The following is a 6,848-nucleotide window of genomic DNA, read 5'->3' on the forward strand; positions in this document are numbered from 1 at the left end:
AAACAAAACAAAACAAAACAAAACAAAACAAAAGTTTCCTGAAAAGCCTCAAGTTAGTTAGAGATATGGTATTCAATTTTGTGATGAGTCTTGGTGCCATATTGGGACCTGTGTTGAGCAGGGTGGAATATTATTGGCTGTATGGGTTTTGGTGGGTCCAATTAGTCCTTTTAGTCGTGATCCCTTCCACTTCCAGAGTAGTTTCTTTCCTCTCCAAATAAACTTGACAATTTCCCTTTTGATCTCCTTAAAAAAAAGAATTTGGTATCTGTGTTAGAATTTATTGAACATGTAAATGACTTTTGGTAGGATTGTCATTTTCACCATATTGATTCTTCCTGCCTATGAACAGTGAATATTTTTCCATTTATTTAGTTCTTTTATTGCTTCTCACAGAAGTGTTCTCTAGTTTTCTTTGTATAGGTCTTTTGTGTTTCTAGTTAGGTTTACTATTAAGTATCTCAATTTGTGGTTGACTATTGTAAACGGTATTGCTTTCTTGGTTTCCTTCTCTGAGTTCTCTTTGTTACTGTAGAGGAATCCCACTGACTTGAATATTGATCTTGTATCCTGCAACCCTACTCAATTGGTCCTCTAGCTCTAATAGTGGTTTGTTTGTTTTTTTTTAAAATCTTTGAGGTTTTCTGTGTACACTATAATATCATCTTCATTTAGCAACAATTTCACCATTTCTTTGCCAATTTGGATGCTTTTATTTCCTTCTCTTGTCATATTACCCTAGCAAGTACTTCCAATACAACACTGAATAAAGTGGTGATAGTGGACATCATTTCTGGTCCCTGTTCACAAGGAAAATACACTGAGAATGATATTGGTTCTTTGTTTTGCATATATACTTTTCACTATGTTGACGAAATTTCCTTCTATTCCAATTTTGCTGTGGATCTTAATCAGAAAATGGTGTTGAATTTTGTCAGCTGCCTTTTCTGCGTCAATTACTAAGCTCATATGGTTCTTGCTATTTGTTTGGTTAATGTGGTAAATTATGCTGATTGCTTATATTGAACCATCTTTGCACACCTTATATGAATGCCACTTGGTCATGATGAATCTTTTTTTTTTAATGTGCTGTTGGATTCTGTTGGCCAGGATTTTGTTAAGGATTTTTGCATCTATGTTTATGAAGCTCAATGTTAAGAAGACAAAGATTCTCACCACTGGACCAATTGGCAGCATCAGGATGGATGGTGAAGAGATTGAGATTGTTAACAACTTTAGTCTGCTTGGCTCCACGGTCAACACTCTTGGCACCAGTAGCCAGGAAATTAAAAAACGGTCTGCTGTTAGGGGCCTCTCCAGGATACTGAAGAGCAATGGTGTCACTTGACAAGAAAACAAACAGATCCATTCTGGAGAGGGTTAAACCGGCTGCTCCTTGGAAGCAAGGATTCTGAGGCTTTGTCTGACCTACTTTGGACATGTTGCAAGAAGGGAGAGGTCCTTGGAGAAGGAGGGACATCATGCTTGGGAGGGTGGAGGGACAGCACAGAAGGGGAAGACCCTCTGTGAGGTGTATTGATTCAGTGACTGGGGTAATCGGGATGGGTGTGTCAGAGGCAGTGCGACTGGCACAGGATAGAGCAGGGTTTAGGGCTGTTGTACATAGGGTTGCTATGAATTGCAAACGACTCGACGGCACATAACAACAACAACAACAACAACAACAATGTTCATGACAGACAATCACTCTGGTAGGAGGTTTGGAGTTTCCTCAAAAAGTTGTACATAGAAACACTGGGACTCAGTTATTCCATTACTAGGAAAATACCCCAAGAAAATTGGAACTGAGACACAGATGAAGAATTGTACACCAGTATTCATAGCAGTGTTATTCACCAATGTGTGAACATAGAAACAGCCCAAATGTCCAACCACAACCAAATACATTGAGAAATTGTGGTACATTCACATAATGGGATAATGCTAAGGACCAACAATTTTGAAAAATACTACATAACTAGGGAAAGACTGGAGACCATTATACTGAGTGAACTAACTCAGTCTCATAAGGCCATTATTGTGAAAATAGTAAGATAACCAGCAAAACGTATATGAGGATCTAAGGGGAAAAGAGGTTGGAGTAGAGGAGTGAGAATGGGTATGGGTGAAATCATAGGGTTCCACAATTTGGTGGGTGGAAGAAGGGGTAAAGGAAATGGGAATGATCTGGAGGGGACCTGAAAACACTGGATAATGGTGGGCATAGTCCAATGGTGATTAATTTTAAAGAACATAATGTATGGGAATGATTGTATGAAACTTAATGCCAATGAAAGAAGAAAGTATGGGGGGAAAGCTGCATAATTTTTTTTTAAAGCCCACCTACGTCTCTTTACAAGGTCTAAACTGTTTATAAGATCCCTTTTGATCCTAAAACTCTTTGGATTCAGGTTGCAGGTGAGCTCCTGAGGACAAGAACAATGTCATTTCTACTTGTCTATTTGGTGCCCTCCTAGGCAAGGACTTGCACTGCCAACCCAAAGGCAGGTGGTTTGAACCCACCAGCTGCTTCTCGAGAGAAAGATGGGTAATCTCCCGTGTGACTTACAGCCTCTGAAAACCTGCTGGAGGGTCATCTGTGAGTCACTTCTAACTCAACAGCGATGAGTTGTTTGCATTAACAGGGAGCTTAGCTGATGTGAGCGCAGTGAGATGACAGTGCTGACAATGTGTGTTCTTCTTCTGTCACCAGAAGCAACGGTCACTTTCTTTTATTTGCATAAACTTACATAGAAAACTGTCCTTAAAACATATAGAAGGACTCAGAATATGCTTTTCAAATCACATGCCAAGCTGGTTTTCTAAGAATTCCAGGAAAGATTCTGGAATTACCAAAGGCGACAATATAAACATTTCCTCATCTTTCATAATCCAGCTTTCTTTGACACTAAGAAGTACAAATGAGTGATGCTCTTGATAACACTCAATCTGAGAAAGTTCAGGAAATGCACAGCTGAGGCTGAAGCAATCTTAACTCTTCCATTATGTTGGCTCTGAACTTTCTTTTTAAAGACTCAGCCTTTCACAGAAGCAGTCTGGACTTGGAATTTCCTGGCTGCTGGCCCTGGAATTGTTATTATAGTTTTTGAACAAAGGGTGTGTGGGGACTGGGTGGGAGGGGGGCAAATAAGACATTGTTTCTTAGGATAGGATAAAGAATTGGGAAAATTTGGAATGTCAAATCTGTGTGACCATTTTTAAAAAAAAATTTAATTGCAGGATCATAATGCTACTTTTAAATATGGATGAAAAAAAAATCTGTTTGGCTACTTGTTATTTGGTGCCATCAAGTTGATTACTACTCATAGTGACCCCCTGTGAGCAACAAACAGATTGTAACCTTTCACGATATGAACTCAGATTGGTTGCTACTGGTGTGACCTCAGATACTCACTGCTAAACAAAAACATTTACCTACCTACTTGTTCACTTCCAGACCACTGAAGTTGTTGTTAAGTGCCCTTGAGTCGAAACCTCTCTACTGGGTTTTTAGTGGCTGTAAATTGCATGGGAGGAGATTGTTCATCCTTCTCCTATGGAGCAGCTAGTGGATTTGAACTACCTGTCTTTGGTTGTTAATACAAAATACCCACCAATTCCTTAGGCCACCAGAGTCCCCTACCAAGCCAGAAGGCTGCAGTCTACCAGTGAATTGTGTTTGATCAAGCTAAAAAAAATCATACTTACAGAATAGCAGCAAAATAAACATTATTTTTCTCTATTTCTTCAGAGAGCCAAGATTTTAATGAAAATTGCAATCTTGTTATAACTCCACCTTTGGTTATAGAACAGGGTACAAGTCTTTTGGTCTTTTATTCACGGGGTTGCTTATGAGTCTTAATTGACTTGACGGCACTTAACCACTGCTAAGTGAGATGATTGTTATTGTTGTTATGTGCCGTCGAGTCGTCTGCGACTCAGAGTGACCCTATGTACAACATCCCGAAACTCTGGCCTATCCTATGCCATTCACACCATCTCTGACACACCTGCCTCCATTACCCCAGTCACTGGATCAATCCATCTCATCGAGGGTCTTCCTCTCCTGCACTGTCCTTCCACCTTCCCAAGGACAACCTCCCTCTCCAAGGACTAGTCCCTCCTTGCAACATGTCCAAAGTATGTCAGATGAAGCTTCAAAGCAAGGATCTCCAAGGAGCAGCCTGGCTTCATCCTCTCCAGGACAAACTTGTTTGTTTTCCTAGCAGTCATGATATATTCAATACTCTTCTACAACACCACAGCTCAAAGGCATTAATTCTCCTTCTATCGTCCCTAGTCATTGTCCAGCTCTCCGATACATAGCAAGTGATTGCAAAGACCATGGCATGTATTAGGCACACCTTAGTCTCCAGACTGACATCTTTGCACTTCAGCACATTAGAGAGGTCTCTAACTGCAGACTTTCCCATCGCAATATATCTTTTAATTTCCCGCTGTTGGTGCCAAGAGTGTTGACTGTGGATCCAAGCAAACCAAAACTGTCAACAATCTCAATCTCTTCACCATCCATTATGATGCTGCCAATTGGCCCAGTGCTGAGAATCTTTGTTTTCTTGATATTGAGTCTCAATCCATACTAAAGACTGCAGTCCCTGACTTTCCACAGCAAGTGCTTCAGGTCCTCTTCAGTTTCATTAAGCAAGGTTGTGTTATCTGCATAACACAGATTGTTGATGATTCTTCCACCAATCCTGATGCCACATTTCTCCTCATAGAGCCAAGCCTCCCAGATAACCTGTTCTGAATACAGATTGAAAAGGTATGGAGACAGGATACAGCCGTGGCATACACCCTTCCCAATTTTGAACCATTCAGTGTTTCCTTGTTCTGTTCTGATGACTGCCTTCTGGTGCAAGTATAGGTTTCACATTAGCACAATCAAGTGTTCTGGGATTCCCATTCTTCTCAGAGTTAGCCACAGTTTTTTATGATCCACAAATTCAAATGACTTTGCATAATCAATGAAACAAAGATAGACATTCTTCTAGTATTCCTTGCTTTCAGCCAAGATCCATCTGACATTAGCTATAATGACCTTGAGTCTATCGCACCTGAATTTTAGAACCATCTCAGGAACAGGTTTGAGGCCTTGAACACTATTGAGCAAAGAACAGATGATTTATGGGAAGATATCAAGAATATCATCCAGGAAGAGTGCAAAAGGTCATTGCAAAGACGGAGGAGGAAGAAAAGACCAAAACAGATGTCAGAAGAGACTCTGAATATTGCACTGGAGTGCCAAGAAGCCAAAGCAGGAGGAAGAAATCAAGACATTAAGGAGCTGAGTAGGAGATTTCAAAAGGCTGTGTGACAAGACAAAGTAAAGTATTATAATGAAATGCGCAAAGAGCTGAAGTCAGAAAATCAAAGAGGCTGAATTCGCTCAGCATTTCTTAAGCTCAAGGAACTGAAGAGGAAATTCAAGCCTCGAGTTACTTAAGGATGCTTTGGGCAGAATATTTAGTGATCCTGCAAGTACTAAAAGAAGATGGAAAGAGTATATAGAGTCATTATACCAAAAAGAATTGGCAGACACAGAAGATTTAATGAAACAACATATGAGCAAAAGCCTGTGATGATGAGGGGAAAAGTTCAGACTGCTTTGAAGGAATTGGTGAAGAATAAGGCCCCAGGAAATGATGGTTTACCAATTGACACATTTTAACTAACAGATGCTGCCCTAGATGTGCTCACCAATTTGTGCCAAAAGATCTGGAGAACAGCCACTTGGCCAACTGACTGGAAGAGATCTGTATTTGTTCCCATTCCAAAGAAAGGTGATCCCACAGAGTGTGGAAATTATCCAACAATATCATCAATAGCATATGCAAGCAAGATTCTGCTCAAGATTATCCAAAAAACTGGAACAGCATATCAACTGAGAACTACCAGTAGTGCAGGCTGGATTTAGGCAGGGCTAAGTGAGATTAGTGTTGTTATATTTTTTGGAGGAACATTCTTCTACTTTGTGCATCACTCTTTGCCAATTTGCTGTGCTGAGATAATCTGGGTTTGCTGTGATGCTGAATCTTGTACCATTGGAGTGTCAAATGCCATAATGGTTTTCCAATGTGGACAGTGTTTGGTGGAACTCCCAGTTGTAAAACAGGTTTGGAAGCAGGTGTGGCATCCACTTCCTAAACCACATGCCTATGGAAACCCTATGAATTTGGAGAAATGGCGATAGTTAAAGAAAAGCATTAGGTTTTTTTGGTAATAAAGTTGCTATGAGTCATGCTTGAGTCGATGGCAATCAAAAACAACAACAACAACAACAACAACAACAACAACAACAACAATCTTGTTATTAAGCATGCCCACTTAATAAGGAGATGTGAAACCACCTGCTGTGTGGGAGAAAGATGGACAATCTCCTCCATGAGACGTACTACCTCTGAAAACATGCTAGCGGGCCAGCTGTGCATCGGTTTTCACTTGAAGGCCTATACCAACCAAAGAGCCTACTCAGAAATATCTTTGTAGATCCAGTAAGTAAGGAAATGGAACATTTATGTTCTTCTTTCTTGCATTCTCAATTGTATGGGGATGCTAAGCATAATAATCATGATGCTGCCTTTTATAGAATGGACTGTTGTCATTGTTTGCCATTGAATCAGAGCCCACTCATGGCTGACCCTTTCATGGGTTTTCAGAGACTGTAAACCACATAGGAGGAGAGTGCCTATCTTTCTTCTGCAACTAGTGGATTAAAGCGGCTTGCTTTTGGGTTATAGAGCAACTCCTTACCACTAAGCTACCACAGCTCCCTAGAATAGACTAAGTTTAACATATTCTGCCTTATTATTAGACTGTATTTCTAAATT

Source organism: Elephantulus edwardii, unplaced genomic scaffold (assembly GCF_000299155.1).
Source record: "Elephantulus edwardii isolate Elephantulus edwardi_28Jun2011 unplaced genomic scaffold, EleEdw1.0 scaffold00060, whole genome shotgun sequence".
NCBI lineage: Eukaryota > Metazoa > Chordata > Mammalia > Macroscelidea > Macroscelididae > Elephantulus > Elephantulus edwardii.